Genomic DNA, 11,044 nt, shown 5'->3' on the forward strand with positions numbered 1-11,044 from the left:
TTGAAATAATTATGATGTAAAATAAAATGAGCAGCTTGAACCATGAAATTGTTTTGGGTGCTGTTGAACCCATTATCCTTGAAATAGAAGTGTTGAAGAGCATTTAAAGTGGTTGTAAACCCACTCATGTAACTTGAACCTACAGGTAAGCCTAGATTAAGGCTTACCTGTAGGTGCAAGAAATATCTCCTAAACCTACACAGTTAAGGAGATATTATCACAGAAACGGGCAATGGCCCGTAGACAATGGCACAGGCGCACTGAGCAGTGCCGTTTTTGTGAATGGCATTAACTGGGTTAATGGCGTGTTTTCGCGCTCTGGCCAATCACAGCGCCGGAGCGGCGATAACAGGAAATAAAGTTGAGGGGACATGGCGGTGGACAGGACCGAGGCAGACTCCGGGGGCTTCAATCTCAGGTAAATGACACATAATGAGCTAGTATGTTGTGCATACTAGCTCATTATGACTTTCTCTTGCAGGTGTATTTAAAAAAATAAGGAAAAACAGAGGGTTTATTTCCTCTTCAAGCCGATTGAAGAGAGTGGAGACATCTAATGATGCCCGCAAATAATCAGACTGCGATGTATAGTTTTTAAGCATGTGAAGAACATGGCCTTATTTTTGATATAGGGCAGAAGAGAAGCCACTAATGGTTGAAATAATCAGAAAGGCTGCAAATTAGGCCATCTATAAAGGCCACAATTGCTCTGCCAGGTGGGTTAAATTGATCTTTGTGCGCCTTCGGGTGATGATAGAAATATGGCACATTGTAATAATTCCTGCACAAAAATACTTTTTGTATGTTTGGTTATAACACATTTTGCGAATGCTTTATTCACAAAATCATAAAGTTCTTGCTTGAAGGATGGAGAAAACCTTTCATTAATTTCTGATATGTGGATACATCAGCTAGAAGTCTATAGGATTTGTGGACATAATCTTCATAATCTTGTAAGACGATCTCTCCTCCCATATCGGCTTATTTTTTAACCACTTCCTTTTGTTTTCTCAAGGATTGGAGTGCCTCACATTCTTTTGGAGTAGATTATTTTGGAATTGAGTTGATTTACACAAGCGAATGAAGTCGTTTTAGGCCATCCGTTAAAATGTTGCACTCTACCTCCCATTGGTTTAAAGGGGATTAAAAGTTGCCGGTCTAAAATGAGAGTGAACTATGACATTGTCACTTCTTATACCATCCCAGGATCTTCCAGATCCAACTCTAACTTAATATCCTCCTTGTAGAGGGGCTCCAAGATATTAATATAACTTCACATCAGATGTTCATCAGTTTTGGTGCAACTTAAAGAGGAGTCCCATCATGGGGAAAAAATAAATAAAAGTCAGCAGCTACAAATACTTTTAATGTAAGGACACTTACCTGTCCAGGAAGCCTGTGATGTTGGCACCCCAAGCCGCTCGGCTCCGGGTGCAGGCACCAGCATCCTTACTAAGTGGAAACAGGAAGTAAAGCCTTGCGGCTTCACAGCCGGTTTCCTACTGTGCATGCACGAGTGGCGCTTTGTGTTCTGAATGGTCCCATTGTCTTCTGGGACCTGTGTGTCTCCCATTAGGCAGTGGGGGGGGGGGGGATTCGTAGATCAGCGCACAACGATTGTGGTGATCTTACCCGGAAGTGGGACCTGGTTTTGAAAGGTAAACGCCCCCCCGAAAGGTGCCAATTGTGGCAGCTGGAGCAAGCATGCAGAGCTTCCTCTTTTGGGTGGAGCTCCGCTTATATATTATACTAGTATCATAGGGCCAGATTCTCAAAAGAGTTACGACGGTGTATCTCCAGATACAGCGTCGTATCTGACCCCGGGTATCTATGCAAGTGATTCTTAGAATCATTTTCGCATAGATACGGCGTAGATCCGACAGGTGTAAGTCACTTACACCGTCGGATCTTAGATGTAATTCGACGCTGGCCGCTAGGTGGCGTTTACGTTCAGTTCTCATTTGACTATGCAAATGAGCCTGATACGCCGATTCCCGAACGAATTTGCGCCGCGTCGTCGCCGTTTACGTAAGCGTAAGGTTACCCCTGCTATATGAGAGGTAACCTTACGCCAGTCCGCCGTATGCCATGTTAAGTATGGTGTCGGGTCAGCGTTGTCTTTTTCCGTCGGTTACGTCGTTTTACTAAGTCGTCCGCGAATACGACTTTACGTCAATGACGCTCACGTCGGCGTCATTGATGTTTTTCGTAGTGAGCTGGAGCATGCGCACTGGGCTATTTTTCCGCCCGGCGCATGCGCAGTTTGATCGGCGCGGGGGCGCGCTTAATTTGAATACAAGCCGCCCCCTTTGAATTACGTGGCCATACGCCGGGCCATTTACACTACGCCGCCGCAAATTACGGAGCAAGTGCTTTGCGAATACGGCACTTGCTCCAGGAAGTTGTGGCGGCGTAGTGTAAATGGCTTACACTACGCCAACGCGCTTTCTATGAGAATCTGGCCCATAGTCTGTATAGTCATCACACCCACACATTTTGTAGTTTCCTTATTAAGCTGAATTTTAGATAAAATGTATTTTAATTAACTTTTTGATTAACTGTATTCATGTATGTATTCCCTTGAATTCATCACCCATAACTGATTTAAACTTTATTTTTAATTTATTATTATTCTGTTATTACCATCCATGGCGTTTTAAGCACTTTTACAGGTTAATTTTTCTATTCATCCCACTTATGCAATAACATCACAATGTCCTTATCAGTTTATTTATTAATCATTTATTGTTTATTTGAGCTCAACCAAGTTCTTTGCACAAGTTTGGTGTTCCATTAATTACTCTTCAATTGTGAATTGTGCAATATAATTGTGCAATAGATATTCATTGCCCTTGTTGTTAATATATATATATATATATATATATATATATATATATATATATATATATATATATATATATACTGTATATATATAATGGCAGAGCATTGCCCTGCCAGGGTCTACAAGGAGGTTGTGACCCAGAATTCTCAACTGGATGGGTTGAGGGGCTTGTAACATAAAGAGGAAACTGGCCTTTCCGTTTCCTTAGTCTTTTGCAAAGTTCATTTCGGGGGGGGGGGGGGGGGGTGAAATCCCCAGTCCTGGGTCCTGATTTTGAGAACAGCCAGCGTACTGATTGGTCAGGTGTGTGCTGGGCTTTTAGTAGTAACCTGACCTTGGTTCTGGTCTCCACCCCGGCAGATAGGAAGTCTGGCCAAGGAGTCAGGAGGGCTTCACGGGGGGGGCCGGTGCAGCAAGAGGCTGCTAGCTGTGTGCACCAAGGTGGTCAGTGAACCAGTCTGTACGAGATAGACAAGGGCCTGGAGTGTAAGGTCAGAGCAGCAGTGTTGCAAGTGAGAGCCAACTAGGCTGAATGTCATTTTGTTGATGGAAACAGGAATGCTGAAACCCCTGCGAGGGAAACCTATGTTTGTTTGCTGAACTTACTTTTAATAAAAAATGGGCAAACAAAGCCCTAAAAAGAAGAAACAGCGAGTGGCATTGTCCTTAAAAGGAGGAGGAGACGCTTTGACGTGCTGCGTCTAGGTCCCGAAGGACGGGCGTTCGTAGTAGCCGGCCGGCTCAAAACTTTTTATGCTGATATTGATCGACTTTTATGTAAGTGTATTTTTTGCTTTATTAAATATTTTATCTACGGTACATCACTATGTGGATCTTCATTTTCTTTTGGTGATATACTCCGCTGTGGCTGCTTGTGAGAGTACCCTTTCTTTAGCTGGTGAATTGGAGGCAATCTTTTAAAGGCCCTGGCTGGGTTTGGCCACAAGCGCTCTGTTTTCATATATCTGGTAAGAGTCCCCCTTACTTGGTGATACCTATTGGTGGTGGCTTTCCTTTGGTGTGCCTTTATTGGATTCATTTGCGGTACATCACCATATGAGACATATTTTCTTTCATGCATCCTGGACCTTGATCCTATCCACCCATTGGAGGAATACTATCCAGACCATTGGTAGCAGTTCCGGATAAAGACCCTAGCTGGGGGTTCCAGCTGCAAGCCCTGTTTGCTTGCCCTTCTGGTAAGCGCATAATCATATATTCATCTATCACACTGGTGGAGAATTTGTGTTTGCCAGTCACTCATCATTTTATTCACCTGAGTTGAACTTTCATCACGTTTTTTGTATGATTTTTTGTCCGTTGGACCTTGGACACGATTTATATTAATTATATTTATTCATTATTATTCACTTAATAATTTATTATCACAAATTGTTAGCGCAACTTAATTTTTCCTTTTGTCCATTTATTGTGTGTATATCACAATTTTTGTTGCAGCTTTTTTATTATTATTTTTTTGTGTTGTTTATCTAGTTAGGTAGCACAGTTTCACATTTTTCTCTTTTCTATTGTCCTTAAAGAGGTTGTAAAGGTTCATGTTTTTTCACCTTAATGCATTCTATCCATTCAGGTGAAAAAACATCTGTCGATTGCCCGCCCCCCATTTTACTTACCTAAGCCCTGGAAAGACTTGAATCACAAATGCGCTCGATCGTTGCCTGGGCTTCTCGGCTCTTTCGTTGGACAGATTGATAGCAACGCAGCCATTGGCTCGCGCTGCTGTCAATCAAATCCAATGATGCGGGCGCCAGGGGGCGGGGCCGAAGTCTGCAATTGGCGGCTATGGACGCCGAATACAGAACTCGGGAGTGCGCCCGCAAGGTAACCCCCTTGAGATAGCGCTTCCCCCGGATCCCACAAACAGGCAAAAAATTTGTTCGAACACGCGAACACCGTTAAAGTCTATGAGACATGAACATGAAAAATCAAAAGTGATAATTTTAAAGGCTTACATGCATGGTATTGTCATAAAGTGTTTGGGGACCTGGGTCCTGCCCCAGAGGACATGTATCAATGCAAAAAGAAGTTTTAAAACGTCAGTTTTTTCAGGAGCAGTGATTTTAATAATGCTTAAAGTGAAACAATAAAAGTGAAATATTCCTTTAAATTTTGTGCCTGAGGCATGTCTATAGTATGCCTGTAAAGTGGCGCATTGTTCCCGTGTTTAGAACAGTCCCTGCAGCAAAATGACATTTCTAAGGGAAAAAAAAGTAATTTAAAACTACTCGCGGCTATAATGAATTGTCGGGTCTCGGCAATACAGATAAAACTCATTTAAAAAAAATGGCATGGGTTCCCGAACCAAAATGTAAAAAAAAAAAAAAAAAAAAAAAAAAAAAAAAATGCGTGGGGGTCCACCCAAATTCCATACCAGGCCCTTCTGGTCTGGTATGGAAATTAAGGGGAACCCTGCACCAATTTTTTTTTTAAATGGCGTAGGGGTCCCTCTCAAAATCCATACCAGACCCTTCAGGTCTGTATGGATTTTAAGGGGAGCCCTGCGCTAAAATAAAAAAAAATGGCGTAGGGGTCCCCCCAAATAATACCATTATGACAATACCATGCATCATGTTAATCTCCCATAGACTTTTAGACAGAATTTGCTGCAAACACTGCATAATGTTCGCTATTCGGCGAACACCTGATGTTCAAGTCGAACTTATGTTCGACTCAAACATCGGGCTATGTATATATATATACACACACACAGTATCAATGTATTTATATATTTTAACAGTACAATAATACTTTTACTTTTCAATATTTAATCAGAGAGCGTTTGTACTCAAATGTATTGCTGGTATGCCATATTTTATGGCACCTGTGTAGCTGTCACATACCTGATGGGCATACTGTAGGTGTGCGCAGTCTATAGCATTAGGGTGTGCACCCCAAAGCTCAAACACACATGAATGCCACCTGCTGTCACAGGGAAGAGGCTCTGGTGGTGGGAGACAGTTGATTGGGAGCATATTACGCTATATTCTAAATATGAGTGAAATGTGTTCCTAAAGTTGAGCCTAGCCTTTAATATAATGGGGTTTTTACACTGGCCACTGCCCCCCCCAACCACCCACCTGGTGCTGCCCCTGGATAATGCTAGTTCACATGGGTGGAAGAGTCTGGTATGCAGAGGGAGGCTTCTCTTACACCTCTCACTCGAGGCCCCTGGTAGTGAAGATAGGAGGCGCAGGAGTGCAGAGACGCACGAGAGCCTGGCAAGGTTGCTGGTAGACGAGCTGAACTGGAGCAGGAACTGGAACAGACCCAGGAACAGCTGTCTGGAGCTCAGGCAGGTGCGGGCAGATGGACTGGAAGAGTAGACACACAAGTCCAAAGCAGGTGAACACTGCAGCAGGGTCAGATACAAGCAGATTCGGCAACTGGCTGGCGGCAGGGTAGCAGAAGGAGCAGGTAGGAATGTGGTCTCAGGTACAGGCAGGCTCAGCAACAGGCTGGCAGCAAGGTAGCAGGATACAGGTAAATGATAATCAGAGGTCTCAGGTAACGCTGTAGACCAGACAGCACTGATCCAAAGAAGTAAGGCAGTTTAAATAGTCTATTAGCGCCACAACACCACTGGGCGTGCGCGTGCCCGCCGGTGCCGGCGATTCATGTGGGACTGGTGTGCAAGTATGTGCATGCCAGCACGCATGCGCGCTGACTTGTGGGGAAATGCGCCCGTGCAGCCCTTCTATGCAGAACAGGGGAATGTCCATAGTCACCATCTTGATTGCTGGCATGCCCTTCCTGACAGTAGCTTTTCCAAAAAGAGAAATGGTTTCAGAGCAGTTAACAGACTTCCTATCTGCCGGGGTTGAGCCCAGAACCATGGTCAGGTTATGGGTACCCCTCCAGTGAGACTGATGAAAGGGGAACTCCCCCAGAAACACATCTCTCCACATTGGCGTCTCTGTTACTTTGTATGATGTCATCTGAGAGGTGGCTCCTCACTAACAGTGGTCGGCCCTTTGCACCTGCATACGGAGTCAGTGGTGTTTGTGTAGCAGCGAGTTTCCATCCAACCTGGCCGGGCTTCATCCAGCCCCTCGAGCCTTAGAGCAGATTTTACACCGATTGGCTGCCAGTGTCCAGTATTACATGACTTTCTCTCAAGTTTGCTTGTGAGTGCATTTTAATTTGTTTTACAATCAATAAATGGCAACACAAATTCACTATAATATAATCTGTGCTGGGTCTGCTCGTCTGTTTTCCTGCATGATCCCTAAGCTCGCTCCACTGGATATCTGGTTGCATCAGAACTCAGCATATTTCATGATATGCCTGCTAAATTGGTTTACCCGTAGACATGTGTGCCGTCAATAAATTTGTTTAATTTCGTTCCGTTCTGTTTTGTATTAGCCGTTAATTTGTATTTTCGTAATTCGTGTCCGAAATTCTATTTGGATTCGTACGAAATACAAATTTTCGTTAGATTGGTTACATTTTCGTAAAATTACGAACATTTGTTATGATGATTAAAGAATAATCTATTGTGAAGAAATTATACACTATGCTAGACCAGCCCTCAAAAAATCCACTCACCTGCTCACATTTTGCGAGTGGATTTTGTGGTCTGGCGAGGAAGGGCTGCCTGGGAGCTGGGGCGAGCACCGCCCGCAGCCTGTGTGTAATGGGAGTCCTTCTCCCAGTGACCAGGGAGGGGAAAGAGAGAGAGAGAGAGCCACCCGGATGTTTAGAGCGCAGCGCGGGGAACACAGGATTACAGTTTTCATTTTAATTGCCATGTTCCCCGCCACTCGCTATCAGACTCAGCCCCGCCTCCTGGTTCCGGAACTTTGATAGACAGATCACCCGTCCAATCCCGGTGACGGGTGATTTGTCAAAGTTCCCCCGGCCAGGGGGCGGGGCTGAATATGACGTTGAGCAGCGGGAACACGGCAAGTAAAATTAAAACTGTTATGAATGAATGAATGAATGAAAAACTTATAAAGCGCGGCGCATGCGAACTGAATCGCTTCTGGGCGCTAGTTGTTTGTGTCTCATGACATCAAAAGAGCAGAGTTTTGATCCGTCTTCTGAAAGTCAGGTGGTTTTCCTCCAACCGAATGCTGGTTGGTAAAGCGTTCCATAGTCTAGGACCCTGAAAAGCAAACCTTCTTTCTCCTTTGGACTTGTATTTGGTTTTTGGTACCCTGACCAGATTTTGGTCGGTGGATCGCAGAATGCGATTCGAATTGTGAGGTTCTATCTTGTCGCAAAGATATTGCGGAGCCTTCCCATGGATGCACTTATGTGTCAGGCAGAGTGCTTTAAATGCAATTCTGTCTTTTACTGGCAGCCAGTGAAGGGTTCTCAACGAAGGTGAGATTGATTCCCATTTTTTTTTCCCAGTCACCAGTCTGGCTGCCGTATTCTGAACGACTTGCAGACGGGAGATTTGGTACTTTGGGAGTCCGAGGTACAGGGCGTTAGCATAGTCCGGTCTGGAATTCACGATTGTTCCCACCACGACTGCTACGTCTTCTTTGGGGATAAATGGAATAAGTCTGCGTAGTAGGCGCAACAGATGGTGCGCTCCGCTGACTACTGACCCTATTTGTGCGTCCATTGTCATGAAGGTGTCGAAGATGACCCCGAGACTTTTGACTTTGGAGCTAGGGGTGATGATTTGGCCCAGAATGGGCGGGGGTGTCCAGGTTGTTGCCAGTTGACTCTTTCGGCTGGCGTGAAACATAAGGAGTTCTGTTTTTGAACTGTTGAGTTTAAGATAACTCTTAGTCATCCAGTTTTCTATCAAAGAGAGACATTTCTCTAAACTGAGATGATGATCCTTTTTGTTGCAGATGCGAAAATACAGTTGCGTATCGTCTGCATAAGAGTGATAGAGTAGTTCTTGGCTACTGATAATATCAAAGAGAGGGCGAAGATAGATGTTGAAAAGCACTGGTGACAGGGGGGATCCTTGGGGGACTCCACATGACACTGTGCGCTTTTCCGACGTGAAACAACCCAATTTAACTGTTTGTGATCGGTTTTCAAGAAAGGAAGAAAACCATGGTAAATCACCTTCTGCGACTTCTGCTACCTTGGCTAGTCGCATCAGTAACAGTTTGTGGTCTACCGTGTCAAAGGCTGCGATTAGGTCCAGCAGAACCAGGAGACAAGATTCTCCTTCGTCTGCGGCCTCGAGGGCATCATCCCATATTTTGAGTAAGGCCGTTTCTGTCCCGTGTCCGGGACGGAAGCCTGATTGTAATGGATCCAGTAGATTGTGGGTATCTAGATGCTGTTGCAGCTGTTGTACCACTACTTTCTCCATTATCTTGGAGAGAACATTTAGGCCTGTTATGGGACGGCGGTGAGTTGGGTCCTTGGGATCCAGGTTAGGTTTTTTCAAGATGGGCTGGATTGTGCCCTCTTTCAACAGGGATGGCACTGTGCCTTCCTTAAATGAATGGTTTATAAGCTGTGTGATGGGTGGTGCCAGGATGTCGGCACATTCCTTCAGCAGTTTGGTGGGGATGATATCATTGGGCGATGTGCTGTTTCGCAAAGCACCAATGATATTTTTTGTGGTATCGATGGAGATCGGTTCCAGAGTGAACTTTGTTGATTGTAGAGCGTTTCTGTGGGTGTTTTGTGGTTGATTGACGGTGGGGTTGAGGGGAGTATTGTTTTGCATGATGCTTTCCCGGATTCTTTCAATTTTGTTGATGAAGAAATCCGATAGTTCATTGCAGAACTCTTGGGTGTCTGAGTTGGGGACTTCAAGACATCCTGGATTCATGGTCTGGGTGACCATCTTGAAGAGTTTGCGGGGGCGGTTTAGGGCGCTGTTAATCGCCATAGAAAAATGATGTTTCTTGGCTTTGAAGATTTCTTTATGATATCGTGTTGTTATTGCCTTGTAGATGATGAGGTTATCCTCTGCAGGACTTCTTTTCCAGGCGGCTTCCGCCCTTCTGCGCTCTTGCTTCAGAAGCGACAGCTGGTTGTTGAACCAGCCGGACTTTCTTTTTCGGATGCAGGCTTTGCGTTTCGGTGCTACTAAATCGGCTGACTGTAGCAGGGCTGCGTTTATGGCATCCAGTGTATCTGCGGCTGTTTGATGTGGATGGATTGTTTTGATTCTGTATCCCAAGGTAGATTTGAAGAGTTCCGAATGGAGCTTCTTCTGAGATCTAGCCCAGTGTATTGTCACCGGCTTGGGTGCTTTTATCACTGGGGGAATTTTGGAGATTATGAAATTAATTGCATGGTGGTCTGTCCATGGCAATGGTTCATTTTCTAAAATGCTTATTTTCAGATTTTGTCTGAAAATTAGGTCGAGTGTGTGACCTGAAGCATGTGTTGGCCCGCATATAAGTTGCTGTAGCCCTAATCCCTCCAGGTGATCAATGCAGGCGTCCGCAATGGGATCCTGTGCGGAGTTGGCCCACAGATTAAAGTCCCCGAGCAGCAAAAGGTGTTTGCTGTTAAGGGTATAAGTGGATATAAACTCCGTTAATGATGGCAAAAACTGTGATTTTGGCCCAGGTGGCCTATAGCAGAGGAGAATGTGAACAGTCTCCTGGGGGGAAGTTTGAAGTTGAAGAGTAAGGGTTTCCATGAATGGAAGAGGATTTTGAAGGGCTGGCTTAGTGATTGTAATGCGATTCTTGTGGATCACCGCCAGGCCTGTGTTCCCCGTGCTGCGCTCTGATCACCTGGGCGGCTCTCCTGTTCCTCTCCTCCCCTGCATACAGGAACCAGGTAGGCTGCATGGTGGACACGGGCTGCATTTGGTAAACACGGGCTGCATTTGCTAAACACAGGCTGCATGGTGGACACAGGCTGAATTTGGTGGGCAAGGGCTGCATTTGCTAAACACAGGCTGCATGGTGGACACAGGCTGAATTTGGTGGACACGGGCTGCATTTGGTGGACACGGGCTGCAGTTGGTGGACACGGGCTGCAGTTGGTGGACACGGGCTGCAGTTGGTGGACACGGGCTGCAGTTGGTGGACACGGGCTGCAGTTGGTGGACACGGGCTGCAGTTGGTGGACACGGGCTGCAGTTGGTGGACACGGGCTGCAGTTGGTGGACACGGGCTGCAGTTGGTGGACACGGGCTGCAGTTGGTGGACACGGGCTGCATTTGGTGGACACGGACTGCATTTGGTGGACACGGACTGCATTTGGTGAACACGGACTGCATTTGGTGAACACGGGCTGCAT

This window comes from Rana temporaria, chromosome 4 (genome assembly GCF_905171775.1).
Source record: "Rana temporaria chromosome 4, aRanTem1.1, whole genome shotgun sequence".
Lineage (NCBI taxonomy): Eukaryota > Metazoa > Chordata > Amphibia > Anura > Ranidae > Rana > Rana temporaria.